This window comes from Schistocerca piceifrons, unplaced genomic scaffold (assembly GCF_021461385.2).
Source record: "Schistocerca piceifrons isolate TAMUIC-IGC-003096 unplaced genomic scaffold, iqSchPice1.1 HiC_scaffold_884, whole genome shotgun sequence".
Classification (NCBI taxonomy): domain Eukaryota; kingdom Metazoa; phylum Arthropoda; class Insecta; order Orthoptera; family Acrididae; genus Schistocerca; species Schistocerca piceifrons.
In genome coordinates, this window is record NW_025729151.1 from 78,526 (window position 1) to 90,482 (window position 11,957).

The window sequence follows — 11,957 nt, forward strand, 5'->3', positions numbered from 1 at the left end:
CTGGTTGGAACTGAATGGCCTAACCAGACCTCTAGAGCTTCAGCCTCTAAGGCGTGGCCAGAAAGAAAGTGATATGGTGGCGCAGTTCATGCCGCACTGGTTGGCAGCGTCTTTCACCAGGCAGCAATACCACACAGGAAGGTTCCCTCAGAGTGGCTGACAGTGTACATGAAAAAAATGAGTTTTCTGAATTTCTTGCTGTAAAAAATGCTGTATGTAAATGAAGCAAAACTACAGCAACTCCTGTAGCAGTTTTTCAGTAGTGTGTCTCTTCTTCTTTTAAAAAATTAAAAACCTCTTCTTTTCATTTTGTGCATTTACATCACTATGAAATACTTCTCATTCTATTGTGAAGAAACCAACAGGCAGAAGTTGATTTTTGCATATCTTATAGTTTCACGTTATACGTTGATGATGAAGTACCTATTTTGAGAATGTTAATTATAGTTACTGTGATACGCACTTTGCAAGTACCATGCAGCATAAATTTTGAAAGGTTTGCAGTGAAAAATGTGGTCACTGGCTACTTTATGTTTTGTTTGTTTTAGATGATATGTTGCTGTTAACTAAATATAGCTAATATATCGAAATTGTTTTTGTTGTTGGAACAAAAGCCATATCTAAGTATAGTATGGAGAAAATAGAAGTTAAAGCACTTTATTTGGAAACTTTGGTGCCAAGCACACTGCCTGAGCATCCCAGGCCAAGTACCACAGCCTGCAGCTCAGTCATGAACATTTTTTGAATGTACACCCACCTTTTTCAAATTAGTGATCGTGAATTATTATTGTACTTACTACTGGAACAAAAAGATGAAGAAGAAGACATTTTACTGCAACAGTTATGAAATGTAAAAGCTGAAACACGTCCTATCTTTAATAATACAATGTTTGACAAAAATTTCATTTACAACACTTATTAGTTGTCATTTATTACACAAAGACAAAGTTCTGTGAGTTCCTCAGGATAAATATTTCATAGTTTAACTATTTACTACATCTGATCAAAGCTTTCAGGAAGAATTCATCAAACAGATATTTGTATCCAATCAAAATACGGGGTGATTATAATTTAAGTTAAACTTTCAAAATGCTGTAGAAATAACACCACTGGTCATCAGAATGACATCAAATTGCAACAGAATACTATCGGAGAAAGGGAGGGAGAGGGGAGAACAAATGGCAGAAGAAAAAAAAATAGTGTGAAAATTGATCAAGAGAGGGTGCTGTACATGTCAGAATACGTAAATGAAAACACCTGTCATGTGCACCACCCATTGAAGTTGGTATAAACACGCCGGGTACATGGCTTTTCCTCCTTTCGCTTCTGCAACATTCGCCATGACTGCCTTAATTAATGCAGTATTGCACTCTCTTTGTAAAGCTGTATTACAATAATGATGACTGTGCACACGTTACTCTGTATAAATTCCAGGCCCTGAAGGGTTTGAAAGAAGGCATTGGTCCAATGACTGCCGTGGGTCTGGAGAAAATGATTTGGAAAATCGGAAAGATGGGTTGTTTTGGTGTGCAAGCTGGAGAGGGAGGAAACGGACTGATTCAATGTCAGTGGAAGCAGTGGCCACAGCAATGCAGGAGGAGACACGTGGTGGTGTGCATACGTGTAGTGCATGGAGAATTGCCCGAACATTGGACATACCCATGAGTGCGGTATGTAAAATCTTATGTAACATCCTTCTTTGCTATCCATTCAAAATTACCCAAGTGCACGAGTTGCTTCCTGTTGACTTGCCAGCAAGAGAGACATCTGCTTTAGAATTTCTTGCTTGCAAGGAAGTGGACAATGATTGGCCATGGAAGATTTTGTGGACACATGAATCCCACTTTCATCTGACAGGATTTGTCAACACACAGAATTGTTGAATATGGGCCGTGGAAAATGCGCACACAAATCAACCAGCACCACTTCATCACGAAAAGGTCACTGTATGGTGCGAGTTTATGGCATCACTTATCATAGGGCCATATTTTTTCGAAGAGGCAGGTGCTTCAGGTCCTGTTACCTGTACCATCACTGGTAAGTGTTATGTGTGTCTTTTGCGTGATCACATCATTCCAGCTCTCCAACAGCATGGATGTGCAGATGGGATCATTTTTATGGAAGATGGCGCATCTCTGCACATTGCAAATCTAGTTAAGCAGATGCTGAAGTGCCTTTTCGGAAATGCTAGGATTATCAGCTGCCATTTCCCTACAGCCTGGCCGTCCCCATCACCTGATCTTAATCTGTGTGACTTCTGACTGTGGGGCTATCTGAAAGATGATGTGTTCAGTGTTTCTGATTGCAAACTTAACTGCATTGAAGGCATGCATTGTGCAACACACTCTGAATGTGACCCCGGAAACATTTCGTTAAGTTGTGGAACATGCTGTTTTTTTTATTTCAACTTGTTGCAGAAAAAGGTGGACAGCATATTGAACATGTTTTGCACCGGTCACATGGAAATTAATAATACGATTTGATTATGATTGATACTTTTTATGCAGTTTTTGGCCTCAGGACAATTAAAAACTGATTTTCCTCATCTGATGTGATATGATCTTGCCGTAGTGGATGGGCTTACGTAACTAACAGTATCAAACCTGTACACCCATGCACACTTGAGAAGTACAATTTGTTTAATGTCAAACATACACTTTAGGCATTGTTGTATGATTCATTTGTCATTTGTAGTCAACCACTGTTAAATTATAATGCTTACAGCACCCACCATCTATTGCTGCATTTTGTAATTATTTATTTTTCTTCTGCCATACATTATCCCCTTCTCCAATAGTACTCCAATGTAATTTGACATCATTCTGACCAAAGGTGTTATGTCTACAGTGGTTTGAAAGTTTAACATTAATTATAATCACCCGTGCTTTGAAAACTACAGCAGTTTATCATTTATTCAGTTGTAAATGGTGTTTTTCCGTATACCTGGAAAATACGAACAAAAGAAGAACAGTTGCATTCTCGCTTCAGGTAGAATATTCTACCATTTTTCAAAACTGTAAGCAAGTTTGCATTAAAATATGGCACATTTTGCACAACATGACAAATTATCTGAACTTCGTCAACACTTATCAAGCCTGTCATAGTCCCAGAAACATTGTTTCTGGTATCTGTTATATTTTCAGTAATGGATAGTTGCGTACACTACTACAGTATGACATTTGAGTAAATGAATACTTTTAAAGGAAAGAGAACCAAGCGCCACCTCTGTGAAATTGTTTACAAGATCTATTTTCTTTTTTGTGTATCCAGACATAAATCTACATCTATACCCTGCAAACACCGGTGAAGTGTGTGGCAGTGAGTGTGTCCTGTTGTAACAGCTGTAAGGGCTTTTTCCCATTCTATTCACATATGGAGCGCAGAAAAATGACTTGTTTCAGTATCTCTTTCTCATGGGAATGGTACATACAGGATTGTAGTATGTTCCTTGAGCCATCATTTGAAGCCAGTGTTGGAAACTTTGTAAGTAGGCTTTCTCAGTCTAGTTTACATGTATCTTCAACTATCCACCAGTTCAGTTTTTTCTCAACATCTCAGTGACACTCTCTCACAGGTCAAAACAAAACTTGTGACCATTCGTGCTGCCCTTCTCTGTATACTTTCATTAACCCCCGTTAGTCCTGTATGGTATGCGTCCCACACACTTGAGCGATATTCTAGGGTGAGTCAAATGAGTGATTTGTAAGCAATCGCCTCTGTAGACTGATTGCAGTTCCCCAGTATTCTACAAATAAACAATGTCTTATATCTGCCCTGCCCTCCCCATGATTGGGCTTCCGAGTATGTGATCATTCCACTACAAAGTATTACAAGCATGTATTTCTACAGCTTGGCTGATTCCTAATGTGACCAGTTGATATTGCAGTCATAAGATACTCTGTTTTATGAATGGCACAATTTTACATTTCTGAACATTGAAAGCAAGTTACCAATGTGTCCACCACACTGTAATTTTAGCAATACCTCAACGAATATTTATGCACCTTCTTTCAGACATTACTTCACAATAGATAACTGCATGATCTGCAGAAATCTGAGGCTACTATTAATGTTGTTCATAAGGTCATAAATACACAACAAGGACAGCAAAGGTCTGAACACACTTCTTGGGGCACAACCGAATTTACGCCAACATCTCTTGATAACTCCCCAAGATAGCTTCCTGCATCTTCATTAACAAAAATTCCTCAATCCAGTTACAAATTTCACTTGATACCCCTTATCATCGCACTTTTGATAACAGGCATAGGAGTGATACTGTCTCGAGTGCTTTTTGGAAATCGAGAAATACTGCATCTACCTGACTTCCTTTATTATTACCTTTCAGTATGTTATGTGAGAAGAGTGGGAGTCAGATTTCACATGATGAGATCATTCTGTTTGAGATACCTCTATGTTTGAGCTCAGAATGTGTTCGAAGAAACAACAAATCTACATGAAGGATACTGAACAATAGTGGATCACTTCTGCTAGCCTTCTTGTAGATCGGTGTGACTTATGCTTCCTCCCAATTACTGCACACGGTTTTCTGTTAGAGGGATCTATAGCAGATTATAGTTAACAGAGAGGCTAATTAGCCACAATATGAAATTTGATAGGAATTTCATCGGGCCCTGGCACTTTGTTCAATTTTAACGAGCAGGTAAACTCTTCACTGATTGCAAATGTTAAACATACAATTTCTCATAAGATAGGATGTATTACTTTAAATTGTGTGTGGAATAACATCTTCTGTTGTTAGTGTTAGGAACAAGAATGGAAATAATTCATTTTGACATCAGAAATACCATGTGTTGCTAGACTATTAATTTTCGTTTGAATGCAACAACACATAATTGTCTTATATGAAGCTCCATTTTCTACGTGTTGCTTTCCGTTTTGATCACATGGTTGCTTACATACTTGCTGTAACATCTTCAGATGCTTTAAGATGTAATATACACTAAATGCTTTCCGGTACTTAACACTGCACTGTACTTCATTTTATGTACCATATTGTATGTGCGAAAATTAAAATTTTTGCAAAAATAGTTACCATTTTGAACCAGTTTTGCAGCTATATCCCTCCATGCTTCAGCCTTCTTCAAAATGTTCTTATAATCTCCATCACCTGTTCGATAAGTTTTTCTGTTTGCACGATTTCCACTGAATGCACTGCATGCTCACCGATACAACAGATCTGTCTGCCACTGCTGCTAGTTCAGTCATTGCCGTGAGAAAATGGCAAAAAACACAGCGGCAGGCTCTCACTGGTGCCGACTGCAGTGGCAAATCTGTATTTGAGACAGACTTGTGCTCATCATGCTGGCTGGCTGGCTGCTGCAACAGCAAGACCACCCCCTGTGTGATCGACATGGTGCAATAACAAGCATTTCAACGATGCGGCCTATCCCCTGCAGCTCAAGGTGGCAGACCGTGCGGGCAGATCATGTTCTGTGTGGCCAGGCCTTCAGTCAGACTATTTTACCACTGAGGCACTACTAACATTAATTAATCCTTTCACTGTAGCATCATTAAGGTCAAAAATAAGAAATTAAAATTCATGGGCATCTAAATGTAACTCACAAATACTTATTTTTACAGTTTTACAAAAACAATTACTTATTTCTTCAGCATATGATACTTTTTAAAACAATAATACACAAATCATTGTACTCCAAACACTTGATACTTTGTGTCCTTTCTTCTTTTTAGAACCAACTGAGTATAAGAACATGTGTAGCAATATCTTTAAGGGTTTTGTTTTCCTTCAGGTATGGATCGAAGTTGTTGAGCTGTCAGTCTCATAGACAATACAACAGAAGAAACACTACTCTTTTCTTTTTTTTTTCAACACCGTACTTATTAATGAGTTGTCTTATCAGTTCTAATCAGAATTCTGCTAACAAGAGCTTTGACCCCTTTTTAATTTATATACAGCATGAAAATTCAAAACAGCAAAGGCCAAGAAATGGAAAAATACTTTTTTTAACCACTTCATTGTTATGTGCAAACATTCGGCTGAATTTAGAAGCGTATTTTGTCTATGGTTCTCTTTTTTTTATTATGTCTTGAACACACAATGGTTTATGACTGGTTCTCCAGGCACTCTGTTTATTTTTTGCAGTTGGTAGCACTGTGTCAGGATGAATGGTAGTCAACATGTTCGAGCCTTCTCACGACCACAACTTTTACTTTGTGACTTGTGTTTCACAGCGATTAGTTTTCCTTTTGTCCAAAAAGTGTGTAGATTATGACCTCTGTCAAGGCCGTATGTGTTGTAAGACAACAGAGCCACAAATCCAGATGTTTTACCAAATACATCCAGCCTTGTTGATCCACCTGTATAAATTATAAAACTCTAGTCTGTTTTGACATCTGCAATAACAAAAAAATTTACACAAAATCTGTTTCTCTTGGTCTTTATATACTGTTCAAAGGACAAACAACATTTGTAAAGCACTCCAACTACCCTACACAAAGATTTTCATATGGAGAAAAATGTTTGCTAAAAACTTTTCTAATGTCGTTCAACACCATGTACATCTTATTATTTGGTTCTTGTTGATCATTATCTTAGAAATGAAGCAACCTAAGTTACAACAAATACCCGTCTCTTGACTTTGTTTTGATAAAAACTAGACTTTGCTGTAATTTATAAGCAGACCAAGAGTTGTTCAGGCTGTGCTTCATCCCTACAAATTAGCATGATTACTGCTAAAAACAAATTTCTTTGTAATTTGTGCTTTCCATTTTCATAGTCTGGGATGATAATCTGTAGGAGTAATCAAACAATATTGAAAATATCTACTTGTCTCAGATGTAGGTCCTGGAGTGAGCAAACACTCAAAATAATCTAATATTTTACATTCTATGTTCACACAACACAATGTGTCTTTGAAAACAGAACTTGTTTCACTAAGCTTACGAACTTCCATGTAAAATACACTGTTTACCAATGGTATATTTCTTCTGTTTGTTCTGAAAGATGGCAAGTGGCAGGCACCATTGCCAGCCTGTGAGTTGTCACATAAACTTGCATTATCAGAATGAAAAGTTTTATCATCACTTGTAAGTATGTCACTGAAACTCTGATCTTCATCTTCACTTTCCTAGATGCTAAATAACTGGTTTAACGTTGAAATTTCTCTTCTGCAAAAGCCAAGTAGGAAGAAGAAAGGTGCCATTCTGTATCTTGAAGCATGTGAACAACAATGAATGGCATAGTAGAACAATGCAATTTTTAAGCTTAGATTTGTATAAATAGACCTAACACAGAACAACTTATCAGGACAATGCAATAATCAATTTGAAATGAACGTAGCCTAAGAAATTGAAAAGTGATTATAGCACCTGACACACAGCCATACACAGGTTGTTTCACAATTCATGTTACACTCTCCTAGGGGTTGTAGAGGGGACTTAGTAGATCAAGTTTTACATGAGAACCCATGTCGAGAAACGTCATCCAATGATACTACGGAGTGTCAATGTTATAGGTACCAGCACCTGTAAATATATGTATATACAGGGTGACTCCACGATGACGTTACAAACTTTATATCATGATGGAGAAGGATAAGTGTATCATCATAACAAAATCACCCAATATATACATACATTTACAGGTACTGGTGCCTATAACTTTGACACTCTGTAGTGTCGTCGGATGACATTTCTGGGCATGGGTTCCTATGTAAAACTTGATCTATTAACACTAAGTCCCCTCTACAGGTTCTAGAAGTGTGTAACATGAATCGTGTAACTTCCTGTATATACAGGCATACCAGTTAAAGGGTTGAGTTTAACTGACTTTGCATCCATCTACCTGCCTGCTTCTGCAGTTCTTAACAGTGTGACTGCTTTCTAAATTTTAACCTATTTTACCAACATGTCTTTCCTCAGCGTGAATTTAAACATTCTTACTCATAGCTGCTTGTTGCAAATCACTTTCTCCTGTGCTGTTTTACTGCCTATAACACACACTTGTTCTTGCACTCTTGATCCTACAAAATTTCTAAATTTAGTTTCTCAATTTGTTCCATCTTCTACAACTCCAACACAATTTTCGCGAGGATCCTCTGCACACTTCAGACTACTAAAACTGCAACACTAGGACAGATAGAAAAACAAATTTTACTTGCTGTGCATATATAGTGTAGTTGGAAGAACACATGATTAGATATGGAGGCGGTGAGGCACACAGTGTAAAAAGTGCAGCCTCAATGGCTATAGCCTGGCTGGGCATCCACTCGAAGCGAGTATGGATGTTTGAAAATGCAATGTCATTCCATGCTGCTTCGACTCAGTGCCAGAGTTCATCAGTCAAAGTTTCCAATGAGTGGCAGTGTGTCTCAACTTTACATGACCAGACATATTCATTGGGTGACAGGTATGGAAAATATGCTGGCCAGCGCAAAACCTGAACACACACTGTCATGGCAGGTCAGGACTGCAACAGCAACATCCACTCTTGCACTGTCATGTTGAGAGGTAACGCCATGGGGGCCTCAAAGTTAGGGCACAACCATTGGCCATAAAATGTCAGAAATGTAAAGTGCACCATCCAAATTACCAGTTATGCAAACCGGAGGTTATCATGTACTGTACCCAATAAAACACCATACTACTCTGTCTGGAATTGAACACTTTGCTGAATGCAGTCTGGAATAACAACAATATGAAACGAATCAATTTTTGAAAATATTATGTATTGGAGACATACAAAATCTACTCAACCAAGCAACAGCAGGAGAGCACAGATATAAAAGGTATTACATATGCAAGCTTTTGGAGCCAGTCTCTTCTTCTTCTGGAAGGGAAAGGAAGAGGGATGAAGGAAAAGGACTGGTGTCTTTCTTCCTCATCTTGTCCAATATGTCTCCCCTTATCCAGAGTTCTGGGTGACTTTTCAAACTCTACCCCTTTTCCTAAACCTTATCAGCCCTTTACCTTCACCCTTCTTCCTTCTCCTTCATCCATTATGCCAGAGGAAGGAGCCACTGGCTCTGAAATCTTGCATAAGTAATACCTTTTATATGCGTGTTCTCCTGCTGCTGCTTGGTGAGTACATTTTTTTCCCCAATAAATTATATTTTCAACAATATGAGAAAGGTAAGATTGGTACTCACCACATCTGTGTGTTGAGTGGCACAGAGAGAAATTGGGAATAAAGGAGGAAAGGGATTTGAGGAGAATTACTGTGAGGAAAAGATTTGTGTCCCATTACTGCTAGTGATCAAGTAACATCGTGACAGCACTGACCATGAAGGCATAGTAACACTATTTTGATTCCAGGGCACCTGGAGGAATTACATTTCTGTGTCAAAATCTTATTTTCCGAAAAGTGAAAATTATTAGATTTCTAAACTGATGGTGGACAGCTGATAGTTCAGATTTCCACTGAACTACCAACCTCTATGACATGAAAGAGACATAACATGTCTCATTAACCCCTTCTTTCATTAGTAGTCCCGCACAGAAAAGGATGAAACTATTAACTTTCCAAAAGCATGATAGAATAGAAAATTCTGAAATAATAAAGTCAACCGGAGGAAAAATGAAAAGTTGGTGCCAGTCTTACTGCAGAGTTCTAATGATAAAGGTTAAATCAATTCATGCAATATTTTCAATGCTTAGCTAAAAATATTTAATGGCATATTTTTTAAAGTCAGTACACTGCCTTTTCCAAGTGAAAAGGCTTTTTAAGTCATCCATCTGCACAGCAGAAAGAATGTATATATTGAAACACTGTTGCAGCTATTTAAAGAAGTAGGTTAATTTTATGATTATTTAGGACAAAAAAGTCAGAACATTACTAAATGTTAAAGTGCAGAATTTGTAATTTTCTTGTGCAAACCGTGTAGATATGGTTAAAACTGTTTGGAGAGCATCCACACAAACAAATCTGTTACAACCTGTATAATAACACAATGAAAATTACACTCATCATGACAATAAAGAAATTTCGTGGTAAGCATAACCTGGCTGCACAGGGCAGCAATTCAGTGGCGTGAGGGATAATGAAAATAGAGACAAATAATAGTATTACAATGTCTTTTGGATATCTTATTAATTATGGGGCAATTAGTAATTTTTTAAAGTGCTGCTTATGATTATTAGGCTGAATTGTTAATTACATCACATGATACTTTAGCATTACAAAGGTAGTATACAAGGGTTTTTCATTTTTATGTTTAAATCTAAAGTATCTAATTGTTAGTTTAATGCACAAGTTCCTCTGTAATGTCAGCATCTCACAGGTATGCTACAAACCACAACTATTTTAGATTATAACACAGCCAACATCCCTGAAATAAGATTTTTTTTATGGATTCAAATTAAGTGTGCAGAGGTTCTGACAAGGTGTAAGTGCCAGACAGAAAAATCTATAATGCAACCCATTCACTGTTAGAGAACAGATTAGTGCTTTTTCAAATTCATCTCACCTCTAGCTGTGTATCAGCTTGATAAAACATCTCTGCACAGCAAGGTACTAATTCCCTACTGCTTCTGTAATGTTTCAGTTCACACCCAAGTCCAAGCATTTGAATAATTAGATATTTCAAGAATGAATATTGTAAACTAATGGATAAACTTATTTTTTAATGTAACAGAATGATACAATAACTAAAACAAATTACATATTCTCACAAATATTTCTTTATCAGTCTCATAACACCACCATATTTTCAAATAAATGAACATATAACTCATGTACAGAATCAAAACTTCTCACAGCACAAACTTTCTTACAATAAATTACAATGCATGAAAGAAAACAGGTGTGAAAAAAGATCTTTTCAGTATTATTAATACAATAATTTCTTGGTTGTTCATACAGCCTAATCACTACAATATTTTACCTGTTTTTGGATATATTATTAAAATCATTATACAGCTCCCTCAAAACTGTGGCTTAGTATTACAGTTCTGCAAAGCCATTCCAGTACTTAAGTTCTTATTTTTAAACTGTTAATGAAGGTGACACAAAAAATAATAAATGTGCTAAATGAGGCACTAGTTGTTAATATGCACACATTGTTGCTCTGATATACCTTTGTATAATATATAATCCCAAATCATATGTTTGGTAAATATGGATACCAGTGTGTTGTTATTTCATGAAGGATTCAAACGGAACAACTATTTCAGTTTTTAATCTGCATAAAAAGTAAGGAACTGTGAAAGGTCCGAGGATAATTAAGTACGAATGTTAAGTACCAATTTTTATTATTTGAAACTGGCATGCAAGACAGCTACTTCCAAAGAGCTGGTTAAGAAACCACCACTCTTTAAATTTTATTATAATTTTCCAATAAATGAAAAATGATTATACCAAGATAATATAACAAATGAATGTTTGACATACAGAAAAATTGTCTCGGGCAACAATGCCGAATACTTCATTTACATTGTGGCCTACTTTGTACTTTTCACTTTAGCCTACGCCGTAGAAACCATATCAATTTTTTATGGTATTTAAGTCCTCAGTTCAAAAGGCAATGGAGCATAGCTAGGTCTCTGCCTATGGGATAAGCCCCCCCCCCCCCCCCCCCCCCTTCATATAATCTGATGAGGACGACAAATTATATGACAATGATGTAAAGTACACTAAAATGTAACTTGTTTACAGAAACTGAAATGTAATGACTTACAAGGGAAAATAAAAACTGTACCATCAAATGCGCCAGCCATTGTATGATTTCTTCTTTGATTTGCATAGCAAAGAAAATTATTTTGAATTAACTTTTTTCAGCAAGTTAATACACTTGTTGGTTCACTGCATAAAAAGAATGTCTTGGATAGAAGAACTGCAAGGCATTGCAAATTAGTATTCACTGCATTAATCCTACTCTTTACGCTAGAGCCTCTATTAATTGCCTGTGTCCCTGTCATGTAATTGTGTGTTAATGGTTGTAGTGAGCAGATGTGTATAAAGTGATTTTGGAGGAAAC